This window comes from Cervus canadensis, chromosome 16 (genome assembly GCF_019320065.1).
Source record: "Cervus canadensis isolate Bull #8, Minnesota chromosome 16, ASM1932006v1, whole genome shotgun sequence".
NCBI classification, from domain to species: Eukaryota; Metazoa; Chordata; class Mammalia; order Artiodactyla; family Cervidae; genus Cervus; species Cervus canadensis.
In genome coordinates, this window is record NC_057401.1 from 23,132,748 (window position 1) to 23,146,796 (window position 14,049).

Genomic DNA, 14,049 nt, shown 5'->3' on the forward strand with positions numbered 1-14,049 from the left:
GCGGGTAGAACAAAAGCAAAGTTTTTCTTTGCTTTGGAAAAGAATCTTCCAGTGAAGCTGAAGTAGAAAAATCAAATCAACTCTTTATATTCTAAATACTTTATTTGAGTAAATGGTTTCCCTCTGTTCTTTCTGATTACACCATGATTTTATTTATTCTGTTATGCTTGCATTTATGTTACTTATGGAAAAGAGTTTTGGAAACAGTACCCAGATTAGATGACTTAATTAGTTTATATAAATTCAACATAAGGAATTTCTGATAAGGAACATCAGTGTTCAATGTCCAATGGCACTGACTGGCCAAGACTTATGGGGAACTGGACAAGCATTTTAGTGTTGAACATTGACTTCCTCATCTCTAAAGCAAGATGGAAAATGCTGACAAAGGATCCTGGAGATGACAAATCAACAAGTCTAATTTTCTTGGAACTTTAAAAACCCTAAAAGAATCAATGATTTGGTTTGTCCTTCCACATGATTCCCAGGTGCTGTGACCTTCAGAGCTTCCCATGGGGCCAATAATGTAAGATAACCAGTGATCATAGGCACCAGCTCTACCTCTTATGTGGTGACATCACATCTAGCAGCTTGTGGGGCCTTCACAGCGACCTTGGGGAGCCGATATGCTTAGCGGCATCCCTCATTCTCTAGGAGTGAGAAGTTCATCACTCAGAAAAAAGTAGCTTGCCCAAGGTCAGAGAGCTCCAGATAAGTGGCAGATATAGGACTCAAAATCTAAGCTGGAGACTCTGTCCCAGTTCATCTCTTTAGCATATTTAATCGATTGACAGGTTGGAGGTAAGTCTGGGTGTTGGGAGATGGGTAATAAAATTTGAGAGACTACAGATAAAAGGGGCTTGATGCTAAGAGCAAACAGATCATAAAAGGAATTTCCAAACAAATGACTTCTATATTTATGTGCTTTGATGTCTACCTAAATCTGCACTTAAGTGTGGCATTTTAAAGGAGTGGAAGGAAAGGAAAATGAACAAGCATCAGGCAAATTATCAGCTGGTCCAGTAAACACTACTGCTCCAGGACAAGATGGTGCTTCACAATCCTTTGTTATATTTCCTGATTCATTTTTCAGTTTTACCAGATCTATATACTTTATTAACTTGTTTCTGAAAATGAACAAAAACTAAGGAGGCAGAGAAATATAAAGGAGATGTTAGGTTTAAGAGGGTTATTTTCACTGGAGGAAATAAAAAAGTGCAACATTTTCAAACCTAAGGAAAGTTTAGTTGCAATTTCCATTAGTAACTGTTCACCTCAAAAGGATTTAATTTTCTATTTATTGGATTTTGATGCAAGTTGAATCCCATCTTAGATCATCACTGTCCAATAGAGCTTTGTTTACTGACAGAAATGTTCAATAGTCCAGGTTGTCCATACAATATCCTCTAGCTACATATGCCTATTGAGTGACTGAGATGTGACTAGTAAGACAAAGAAACTGAAATTTTACTGTTATTTAGCTTTCATTTATTTAGTGGCATGTGGCTCACAGCCATGGTACTGAACAGAACAACTCCAGAAAGTCACACTCAGTTTGTGTTTTGTAAGCATATTGGTATAGAGAAGAGGATTTATAAAACCAGCTCTGTTTTCCTGAATGTTTCGAGGATAAGAATTCTTGTTTTTCAATTTCAAATGGACATTAAAAATCATGATAAATGTGTACTTAAGTAATAAGAAGACTGAAAAACTTGGGTACATGTCGTAGCATTCCCAAGTTTTGTAGTCTCAGTCAGTAACTAGATAACACAGTTTTCTACTTTAATTGGCATGGATGCTTCAACTCACGAGAGTTCTCATCTGTATTGATGAGACTAATTATATTGTTATTTGGCAGATGAAAATGTCAAACTGGATTCCTATATTTCAGAACTTAGAAAATCGATTACTTCTCACTGATAAATCTCTTATAATGTTTTCTATTTTTGTACAGACCCTTTCTAGACTGGGAAGTTCTACATAATGCAATACACATTCACTAAGGTAGCTATCTGAAGCATGTGGGAAAATCAAGCGAACAAATGAATGATAACCAATTGTCTGTCTAGACAATCCCAGTGTTTGGCTTTGCCAGAGTGCCCAACCCCTGATGAAAACACGTATGTGAGGTCCCCAGATGATATCCCACGACTGTGATAATTGTCACGTGCCTGTTTATTTTTCCCTTGAGAAACTGAAGGAGTGAAAAGAAAAAAAAAAAAAAAAGATTCACAGCTAAACAAAAGCATACCAATAACAGGAAACTGTTGGTGAGAAATACCCTGACGTTCCTGTAAATTCACGTCACCAGATTCCCCAGGGACAAAGGTGCATGAACTGCATGGGTAAATAATTATGATTTAATACAGAGTCCTTGCTATGCTGTTTACAATAAGACAAAAAAGAATTGTCTCTGGAGGCACAAATAAGCAAATAATAGAAACATATCAATATAATCAGGAAGTGATGATGCTATGTCTAGGTCAGCTACTGAAAACAATCTGTAATCTATTAGAGTATTGGGTTGGCCAAAAAGTTTGTTAGAATTTTTCTGTATGATATTAAGGAAAAACCCAAATGATCTTTTTGGTCAACCCCAAATCTCCTTTGGAACTGCAAGCAGTACAAGGTGGGACCTTAAGAGGAAGAGAATCCCTCAACCCCTGGCTGATTGGAAATGGCAGAGAAAATGGGAGAAAATCTTGGAGAATTTTCTGAAAAGGTTTCTACCTCATAACACCTGTCTGTTTGCAAGGCTTTATTCCCAAAAATGAGAGAGAAAATAACAGTCTCCTTTCTTCTTTAAAAGGATTTCCAATTGGAGAGTAATGTCAACTTGTAAATATACACCCATGGTGCATGCATGTTGCGGCTGAGAAAAGAAATGGATGGCCAGGCTTCAAGTGCTCAACTGTGTTCCCATGTTTAGGGCCTTTCCTCTATTTTTATTTTATTTCTTTTTAAAATATGTATTTATTTACGGTTGCTCTAGGTCTTCATGGCTGCATGCGGTCTTTCCCCAGTTTCAGCTAGCAGGGCCTTCTCTTTGTTGTCGGACGTAGACTTTTCACTGTGGTGGTTTCTCTTGTTGTGGAGGACAGGCTCTAGGGCATGCGGGCTTCAGTAGTTGCTGCTCTAGAGTTCAAGCTCAGTACTGGTGCATGGGCCTAGCTGCTCCATGGCATGTAGAATCTTTCTGGGCCAGGCATTGAACCCATGTCCCCTGCATTGGCAGGTGGATTCTTAACCATGGGACACCAGGGAAGTCTTAAAGGATGTTTTTCATGATAAAAGTGAGGGAATCATAATTTTCTCTTTTTTTTTTTCAGAATCTACTTCTGAAAGATTTTTTCAGAATCTATTACATAGAGATCTACTTAGTAAAAATCATTAAGGATTTTGCCTAATAGCCTGCGGAGAATTCTAAAGTTTCATTGGGGAGTTTGGTGGGAGGCAAGAATTGAAAGAGTGAGCAGTAGTGAAAGTCAGCACAAAATTCTCACCTGAAATCTCTCTGCTTTTTTTTTTCTGGGTAATACGGAAATTCTGGAAGTCTCATTACCTTTGATTGCATAGCTAGGTAAAAATTTAAAACTACTTATTCTCAGAGTCTAAGCAGATCTAAAAATTTATCCAGCTGTGCAGTCAAAGGTAACCTCCCTTTGACTATCCCTACTATTATTTCTCCATTCTTAAAAGATTCTGTGACAGGTAGAATAATGAAATCCCAAAGATGTTCATCTCTTAATCCTTGGATCATCACCTTATATTACAAGATAGATTTTGCAGATGAGATTAAATCGATTAAATTAAAGATCTTGAGATGGAGAGATTATCCTAGATCATCCAGATGGGTTCAATGTAATGCTAAGAGTCCTTATTAGCATCAGAGAAGTAAATGTGATAATGGAAGCAGAGAGAAAAAGAGATCTGAAGACCCTGCACACTGCTGGCTTTGAAGATGGAGGAAGGAACCATAAGCCATGGCACTCAAGTGGTTTCTAGATTCTGGAAAAGATGAAAGACAAACTGCTCCCTCAGAACCTACAGAAGGAATGCAGCCCTGCTAGCACCTTGACTTCAGTTCAGTAAGGCCCATTTTAGCTCTCTGACGTCTAGAACTGTAAGATAATACATTTCTGTTTTTTTGAGGTACTGAATTTATAATCATTTGTTATAGCAGCAATGAGAAACTAACATAGACCCAAAAGGTGCTTTTACATTCAATGGAAGTATTAGGTCTATAAAATTATTTCTCAGTTTCACGCCCTAATAGACTATTAGGCTGTACATTAGACTCATTTGGACCACGTGAAAAATACTAAGGCCAGGGCTCCATCGCCAGTGATTTAGATTTAGGAAGTCTAAAGTGGAGGCAGTATGCTGGAATTTTTATACAAAGCTGCCAGATGATTCTACTGTTCATCTAAGGATTAGAACCCCATTGTTAAAGGACTACCTCCTTTGTATGTTCTCTTGCTGTTTGCACTCAGGAAACATTCTTTGGATCAATAAAAATAAAAGGGTCCTTTCACTGTTGCCAGGGCAGGAAAAAGCACAGTCTGACCTCTTTGGTCTTTGATGCTGCATTTGATTTTTGTCTCCATCTGAACAAGGTTCATCCTCTGGGAGTGGATAGTGGATGCCTGGGAAGCAAGGCCTCCTCTGTGTCTCAGTTTCTATTCAGATGCAGCCAAGGATGACTCCCCCAGCCACAGCTCCTTCCAACAAGATTTCTGGCACTTGTGATGAGGTGTGGAGTAACATACAGTGGACAGCAGGGATGATGTCTCAGGATCAGGGAGTGATGCACAGAAAAGACCCTTCTCCCCACTGGGCCTGTGTACTTCTTGAAAGAAAGAGGCAATTACTGCTTGTAAATCCCTGCTGGCCCTGCTTCTAGTGACTATCATAGTAGAAAGTCTCATTGGTGCCAACTGTGCTTGAACCCGGGCTCAGCCACTTATTTTAATAGTAACAGCTCTCCCTCCCTGTCTACTAGGCACTAGGCTGTTTCGCATAATGATGATCACATGTAATCATCTTAACAACCTGGGAAAAGACTGCCATCATGACCAATTTTACACTGATACATTTTAGATTTTACAGATGCTAAAGCTGAAGTCTAGAGAGGTTTGAGGAAATTAACCCATGGGAACACAACTTGAAAATGATGAAACCAGATGTTGGGTCTAAGCTTGTGTGATCCAAAGGCCAGACTCTCAGAAAATTGGAGGAGACAGTAGGGTGTGGCGCTTGAGTGATCCTGGACCAAGCCACTGTCCCTTTGGAACCCAGTTTCCTCCTGTAAACGTGGGAGGCTTGTGAAATACTCAATATCATGCCGCAAGTTTTCTCCAGTTTGGGCCTCCTGCAAATCCATGCACCACATGATCAACCTCTTCTCCGTGGCCAGATGCAGGGATAGGAGAAAATATTCACCTCCTCCCAGGCAGCATTCACAGGAGCACAGCCTCAGGCATCCTTTCTGCTCAGAGAAAGGTTCCCGGAGTCCCTGTCTTTGTCTGAAAATGCAACTTCCCGAGGAAGTTGGAAGCTGCTTTGTTGGCTCCATCTTTGAAATATGTCTGTATCCGATCACTTCTCATCACCCCCATTGCTACCACCACCCTCATCTCCTGTCTGGCTTATTGTAATAGTCTTTTAACTAGTATCCTTGCTTCTCCTGAGCCCCCACAGTCTTCTCAACATGGCAGACATAGATCAGATGACAGAATTACCCTGCTCAAAACCTTCTAAAGACTCTCCTTTTCTCACTGAAGAAAAGCCAAGGCTTTCAACATGGTCTATAAGGTTCTATCATCTGCCCCTTGCCTTCACCCCATTATTCCTGTAATAGCAGGATGAATTCTCTACTTAAAATTTCAGCCTGTTCCTTCTCAGCAGTCCTATTCCTTTTTCCTTAGTTATTATGACTTTCTAACAAGCAAAGAAAGTGAAAGTTGCTCAGTCTTGTCTGACTCTTTTTGATCCTATGGACTATATTGTCCATGGAATTCTCCAGGCCACAATATTGGAATGGGTAGCCTTTTCCTTCTCCAGGGGATTTTCCCAACCCAGGGATTGAACCCAGGTCTCCCACATTACAGGAGGATTCTTTACCAGCTGAGCCACAAGGGAAGCCCAAACTAATCCTAACAAGCAATATAGGCTATTTATGTGTATTGGTTGCTATCTATACCCTCCTGATAGAATGTAAGCTCCAAAATGGAAGGGCTTTTGTTTATTTTGTGCATGGATATATCACAAGAACTGAGAATAGTGCCTGATACCACAGAGAGGGCATTCAATAAGTATTTGCTAAAATCAATATTAATTGTTATATAGAAACACACATCTGTATGTATGTAATTTAGAGTTTATGTTATAAGAAGTAGATTTAAATATTTTTAAGTGTGTGTGTTAGTCGCTCAGTTGTGCCCGACTCTTTGAAACCCCATGGAATGCAGCCCACCAGGCTCCTCTGTCCATGAGATTCTCCAGGCAAGAACTGTGGAGTGGGTTGCTGTTTCCTGGGCATGGGTTGCCATTTCTTTCTCCAGGGCATCTTCCTGACCCAGGGATTGAACCCAGATTTCCCGCATGCCGGGCAGATTCTTTCCCATCTGAGCCACCAGGGAATCCCAGGGAATCACCAGAGAATCCATATTATAGAAATATTTTTATGATATGGTATAAAGTATATTTATTTACACCTACCCCTACCTCTTGGGCTTCCCTTGTGGCTCAGTGGTAAAGAAAACACCTGCTAACTCAGGTGATGTGGGTTCGATCTCTGGGTTGGGAAGATCCCCTGGGGAAGGAAATGGTAACCCACTCCAGTATTCTTGCCTTGAGAATCCCATGGACAGAAGAGCCTGGCAGGCTATAGTCTATGGGGTCACAAAAGAGCCCAACACGACTTAGCGGCTAAACAACAACAATCCCTACCTATACTGAATTAAAGAGGGAGGAGGAGAATAGCAGGAGGGGAGAAGAAAGGATGGAGAAGGAGAGAGTAAGAGATTGAACAAGAAGGGGAGACGGAGAGGAGGAACGACCCTCTTAAAGTTGTTACCTAAGGAACGTCACACTCTAACAGCACATGCCTTTCAAACCATAGCTTTCAACCTCTTAACTACTAACCCCAGTCTCCTGCCCTTGAATATTTTGGACTTTCATATCTCCGTTTCGTTGGTTCAGATCCTCCAGTATTGGACCCAACTGGTCTCTGTGGCTCCCTGGATATGAATCTCATAAGTAGGAGGCATGATTTCAGATGCTGTAAAATGTGCATGCCGAGCTCTCACAGACAGTAGAGTCTTCAGCACTCTATCCTCTGAGTTCTCTATCAACCTCTGCCTGATCCCTTACAACAGTTACAGATTTCTATTGGGTATTGTCATGGTTTGGCATATATCTTCTCTCCCTGGGGAGGAAGGAATTGAAGCAACTGGCCTGTGATGCATTTTCTCTCCTTGTTACTGGCAGATGTTCCCAAGGGAAGGAAGGAAGGCAGGTGACCTGGTTGAGTCTCCTTGTCAGCAAAGTAACCGGATCTTTGGGAAACAGACTAATGGCATTTCCTAGAAGGAGAGTCTTTCCCCCATAGATTTCACTTAGCAGAATGTCTTTGATTTGCCTAGGGAAACATATCTGGGATCTATAGGTTTATGAAGCATGATTCCCTGGAAAATGTCTTATCAGCTATACGATTTTCTTGGGTATAAAATGAAGGTATGTCATAATCCTATGCTCCCTGCTCTGTAAGGCAACCCACAGCTCTCACTTAGCAGATTTATCAGTGTTGGGCCTGAAAGCACGTATCTAATGTGAGAAGATGGACACATGGGGGCCATGGGAGAGCCCAGACCTCTCTCTATTTAGTCTCTGCTTCCTGAAAGTTGTATTCTTGAATTATTAATAAAGCTTGATATTGGGTAAGATCTCTGATTCATGTAAGTTTGATTGAAAACCTAATCCTTTGTACTAGCTCAATTTCCTATTAGACCATAGTGTCGTGGAAGGTCAGAACTGTATCCAACTCATCTCTGTGGGCCTGGCCTTGTGTTCTTTTATATGCCAGCTGTTCAGCATATAAATATAACACAGTATTCTAAAGGATTGAAAAACTGATGTAAAATGTAGGAGTATAAATTTACACAAAGGGAAATGACACACTTCCTGACCCTGACCATTAGTGTCTCTTTCTCCCTGCGTTGGGTGTAATACATTTTAAATGTAAATGCAATTTATTTCTCTATTAAATTCAAGAGTTCTTTATATTGATGTCATGAAAATTGTAAGATGGTTAGGACTTTTAAAAGTTTTTCCATTTAGGTTAAATTATAGGGATTGTAAGCATATTTTGAATGCTGCTTTACCATTCTGGTTCATAGGAGCTCATCAATCAATCAATGGTTGTACTTAGTAGTGCCAATTTTGACTTTCCTCAGCCTTTACCACATTCGTCATTTGTAGTTCAAATTGATCCCCATGGGAAAAAAGTAATTTATATCTTTAATGAACAATACAGCTTGTCTAGGCATGGAATCTCAATTTGTTTCATTGTGGTTGTGGATCTAAGTATGGAAATTCTCATCTTCATATGGGGTAAGACCTCATAAGTACGGCTTTTTGTGTTGTGTTTGGGGGTATTTATAGGTGCCATATACTTCAAAGTGTCTCCTTTATGCTCTATAATTGTGTCCCAAATCACCAACTCAACTGTCACTCCTTTATAAAATTAAGAGATTATTCTTTTGTTTCTTCAGAGAAGGAATCTGTAAGCACTCAAGTGTAATCTAAAGAGTGCAGTCTAATATCACAATGACCTGTTGACAGAGTATGTAATGTCTCTTTTAGGTTTCCCCCCAAGGCAGACCCTTAGAAAACGACTCTGATGAAGGCGGTTTATTTGGGGTGTGATTCCAGGAAGGTAGAAGGAGGTAGAGGAGCAAGTCAGACAGTGAAGGGGGAAAAGTCAATGAAAATCATGTTAGAGAATTACTGCTGCTGGTAACCTAGGCTCCTTCTAGCTGAAGATTGTCTAAGGAAATGTGAGAAATGAACATCAGGATTACGTGAAAACCAAGGACTTCCTCTGACATCCATCCTTTGGTTGTGAGGGTTGCCCCTGAGGGTGTTTAATCTCTGGATAACCCAGGACACCAAGTGCAAAGGCTAAGCAAGCACTGGACAAGGTCCCAGTCAGAGAATAGCAGGGAGGGAGTCCTTGAAGTGGGCGCGATGGATGGGACGCCCACTGCACATGCAGATGCGAGACCCTGGGCATCACCAGTGTCTGCATTTGTTGGTTTTATCCTGTGTTCTAGAATCAAAGTATGAAAGGACAGAGCAGAGATCAAGTGAGTTGTCTGGGAGAGAGAGGATAGGATGAAGAAGAGCCAAGTGAAAAAGCACTGAGATGATGTTCCTTGAAGACAGAAAATCGAGGTGAGTTTCAGTGTGGGGAGCTCTGGGTTTGAGAATCCTGGGAGAAGGAACTAAAGATAATGCTTCACAGTTGGCTGGAACCTGCCTTGACTCTTTGGGTACTTCTGAACTTTGGATATTCTGTTAACATAACAAAAGAATAGGGTTATACAGAAGGTAGAGCTTTATGAAATCTCTCTCCCGGCTTCACCACTACTGATTTCTCACTTAGAGGGATCACCCTTGGGCATGCTTCATCATTAGCTTGCTTGGTTCCTTAGTGCTCTTTTCTATGGGCTCTTTGGCACACTTGTGTGGGTACGGGGTCAAGTGCATGAAACCTACCTTTCTGCACCATGGCTGGGCAGGGGGCACTGCTCCAAAGCTTGTTAACAATTCACATCCAACTTGTTTTTGTCATTTAGCACTTAAACTTTCAGGGTGACTTGGATCTTATGTAGGTTTTTACCCAAAAGGAGTGCAGTGTTTTATTTGTACTGATGCATCTGCATGTTCTTGTGTCTTGTGCTAACTTTCTACTGAATGTCTGTTTGAAACTTCTACCCAAATCCTGCACAAGATTTCCTACCTGAAATTCAGCTGTAGACTTATGAGTGGCTTACTTGCCCCCCACTCTCCTTCTCTGAAACTTTTCCTATGTATTCTCTACTCTGTCTCCAGATTAATCTTTTTCTAGCAGAACTCATTGGAGAAGGAAATGGCAACCCACTCCAGTATTCTTACCTGAGAATCCTGTGGACAGAGGAGCCTGGTGGGTTACAGCCCACGGGGTTGCAAAGAGTCAGTCATGACTGACTGAGCGACTGAACAACAAACAACAAGCAAAACTCATATCACTCCACTTTTCTGCTCAGAAATATTCAGTGGTTTTCCAGTGTACATCAATTTAAGCACACATTTCCAAGCCTAGAAATCCACATTTTTTTTTTTCCATAATAAGGCTCAAATCCAAGCTTATTTAAATGTTTCCCCCTATGTTCCACTGTCACATAACACTAGAGATTATAACCCACCTCTGGGCTGTTTATTCCTAATCTTTAGACTTTGTTCAGTTAGCATACTACTTTTCTTGAATTATTAATTTGTTGTTCACTTTTAAATTGTCTTCGCAATTTTGTCTTTTCCAGAATGTTATATAGTTGGAATTATATAGCAGGTAGTCTTTTCAGATTGGCTTCCTTCACTTTGTAATAATGCATTTGCAGTTTCTTCCAATCTATTCAAGGCCTGATAACTCATTTCCTTTTAATGCTGAATAGTATTTTCTTGTCTGGGTGTAACACAGTTTATTTATCCATTCACCTGTTGAAGGACATCATGGTTGCTTCCAAGTTTCTGCAATTATGAATAAAGTTGCTATAAGCATCTGTACACAGGTTTTTCTGTGGGCATAATTTCCAATTCCTTTGGCTAAATATCAAGGAACTTGCTTGCTGGATAGTATCATAAGAATTCAGTAGTCTTCTCTTATCTGTGGGGGATGTGTTCCCAGACTCCCAATGTATGCCTGAAACCTTGGATAATACAGAATCCTGTGAATACTGTTTTTCCTACACATGCATACCTAAGATAAAGTTTAATTTATAAATTAGGCACAGTAAGAGATTAACGACAACTAATAATAAGCTAGGACAATTATAACAATATACAATAATAAAAGTTATGTGAATGTACCTCTCTTTCTTTTTCTCAAAATATCTTAAAACTTAATGCCTTTTCCATCCTAACTAAGCACTTATCAAGCATTGTGGCCATAACTTGTAGTTTGAGGTTCAATAGCAAAACTAGCACAAATTTCTTTTTCCTTCACAACTTCACTGATGGAAGATTCATTTTTACCATAGATCTTAGCAACATTAGTGCATAATATTTTCTCTTTTCTTAAGTTGAGCACTTACACCTTTTCACTTAAAAAAAAAAAATCACTTTACATTTTCACTTAAAAGGAAAAACTTTATGGCTTCTCTTGAGGATATTATTCAAATTGCCAGCATCACTTCTTTGGAGCCATTATTAAGTAAAATAATACCATCACAGCCATAGAGCAGCTGAGATAACTGAGAAGACTTATTTTTGTTTAGTTGCTCATTTGTGTCCGACTCTTTTTTGACCTTTGGATTATAGCCGGCCAGACTTCTCTGTTCATGGGATTTCTCAGATAAGAGTGAGCTGCAATTTTCTTCTCCAGGTGATCTTCCAGACCAAAGGATCAAACCCACATCTCCTGCATTGGCAGGCAGATTCTTTACCCCTGAGACACCAGGAAAGCCCCAGCTGAGAAGGCTACTAAATGACAGGATACGTTGAACAAAGGGATGATTCACATTCTGGGTGGGACCGAGCTTTTATCACACTACTCAAAATGACCTGAAATTTTAAATATTAGGAATTGTTTATTTCTGGAACTTTCCATGTAATATTTTCAGACCATGGTTGAACATGTGTAACCGAAATAACAGAAAGAGAAACACCAGACAGGGAGGACTAAGGAAGTTTAGTTTTGTAAGAAACCTCTAAAGACAAAACTACTGTGTCTTTCAAAGCGACTGTATGTTTTTCCATTCCCATCAGCAATGTGTTAATATTGAGAGTTGCTCATATTAATATTGCTCTACCTTCTCACCAGCATTGGGTGTTGTCAGTGTTCTGGATTTGATCACTCTAATAAATGTATGTATTCATCGTGTCTGACTCTTTTTGACCCCATGGACTGTAGCCTGCCAGGCTTCACTGCCCATGAAATTCTCCAGGCAAGAATACTGGAGTGGGTAACCATTCTCTTCGCCAGGGAATCTTCCTGACCCAGGGATTGAACCCGGGTCTCCAGCATAGTAGGTAGCTTCTTTACCAACTGAGTCACCAGGAAAGCCTAATAGACACATAGTGGTATCTCACTGTTTCACTTTGCATTACCCCATGACACAGGATGTGGAGTATCTTTTCATACACTTATTTGCCATGTAGACATTTTCTTTGGTGAGGTGTCAAGATTTTTGTCCCACTTTTTTAAGGTGTCTATATATTTTGTTTAAAAGCACATAGAATATCATTTAAATTCACCTATACTCGTTGTATAGGTGTATGTGCATAATGAGTTAAATTTAAGAATGATTCCCATTACATTAATGATGGTTATCTTCAGGTGATCATCAATTTCTCCTTGTACTATTACATGTTTCAATTTTTCTAATGAAATTATACTAAGTAGTCATTTAAAATCTATTTTAATTATAAGGGAGAAAATTTCAGTGTTATTACTAGCTATTTCTATTTTCTCTTTTATTAAAGCTTCCCTGGTGGCTCAGATGGTAAAGAATCTGCCTGCAATGCAGAAGAAGCAGGAGAACTGTGTTCGATCCCTGGGTCAGGAAGATCCCCTGGAGAAGGGAATGGCAACCCACTCCAGTATTCATGCCTGGAGAATCCCATGGACAGAGGAGCCTAGCAGGCTACAGTCCATGGGATTGCAAAGAGTCAGACACAACAGCGTGACTTTCACATGTCTTTTGCTGTTTTTCTAATAGTATGACAATCATTCTTATTGACATATTTCTCCTCTCAATAAAAAAAAAATATTGTTAGTATTAAGATCACTATAATCAAAATTGAAAGGCTACTATTGATCCATTTTAAAATCAGGTTATTTGTTTTCTTATTGTTGAGTTTTTAGTTTTTTGTTTATTTTGGATAACAGTTCTTTATCAGATGTCTTTTGCAAATATTTTCTTCCAGTTTGCGTCTTGTTTCTAATTCTCTTGATGGTGTCTTTCAGAAAGCAGAGATTTTAAATTTTAACAAAGCCCAGCTTGTCAGTTATTTCTTTCATGGGCTGTGTCTTTTGTGTTGTATCTAAAAAGCATCAACATACCCAAAGTCATTTAGGTTTTCTTTTACTTTATTTCTAGGAGTTTTATAGTTCACCTTTTACATTTAGGTCTATGACCCATTTTGAGTTAATTTTTGTAAATGATGTAAAGTCTGGGTCTAGATCCATCTTTTCTGTTTGTGGATGTCCAGTTGTTCTAGCACCATATACTGAAGAGACTGCCTTTGGTCCACTGTATCGCCATTGCTCCTTTGTCAAAGATCAATTGACTATGTTTATATCAGTTGATAGGTCTATTTCTGGGTTCTCTACTTCATCCCATTGATCTGTTTGTCTGTTATTTTGCCAATACAACACTGTCTTGGTAACTTGATAGTAAGTCTTATAATTAGGTAGCCTCAGTCCTTCAACTTTGTCCTCATTTAGTAACATGTTGGCTATTCTGAGTCTTTTGCCTCTTTATCTAAACTTTAGAATCAGCTTGTTGATATTTGTAAAATAACTTGCTGGAATTTGATTGGGGTAAAATCAACTTTCTCAGAAATCTAGAAATTAACTGAAAGCTTACAGAAACCTGTGGATCATTTAGTAGATAAAAATGACTGAATCTCAGTAAGAAAAGTGATGTTTATGGCATTTAATGTGCCCTATTTTCATTCCATGCTCCCTAGTTTGGGGGTAGCCTTGAAAAATCAGTGTCTGCATGCCTGGTACTAGAGACAGCAGAATGGAGATTGAGCTCTTTCAAAACCTCATTCCCAAAGAAC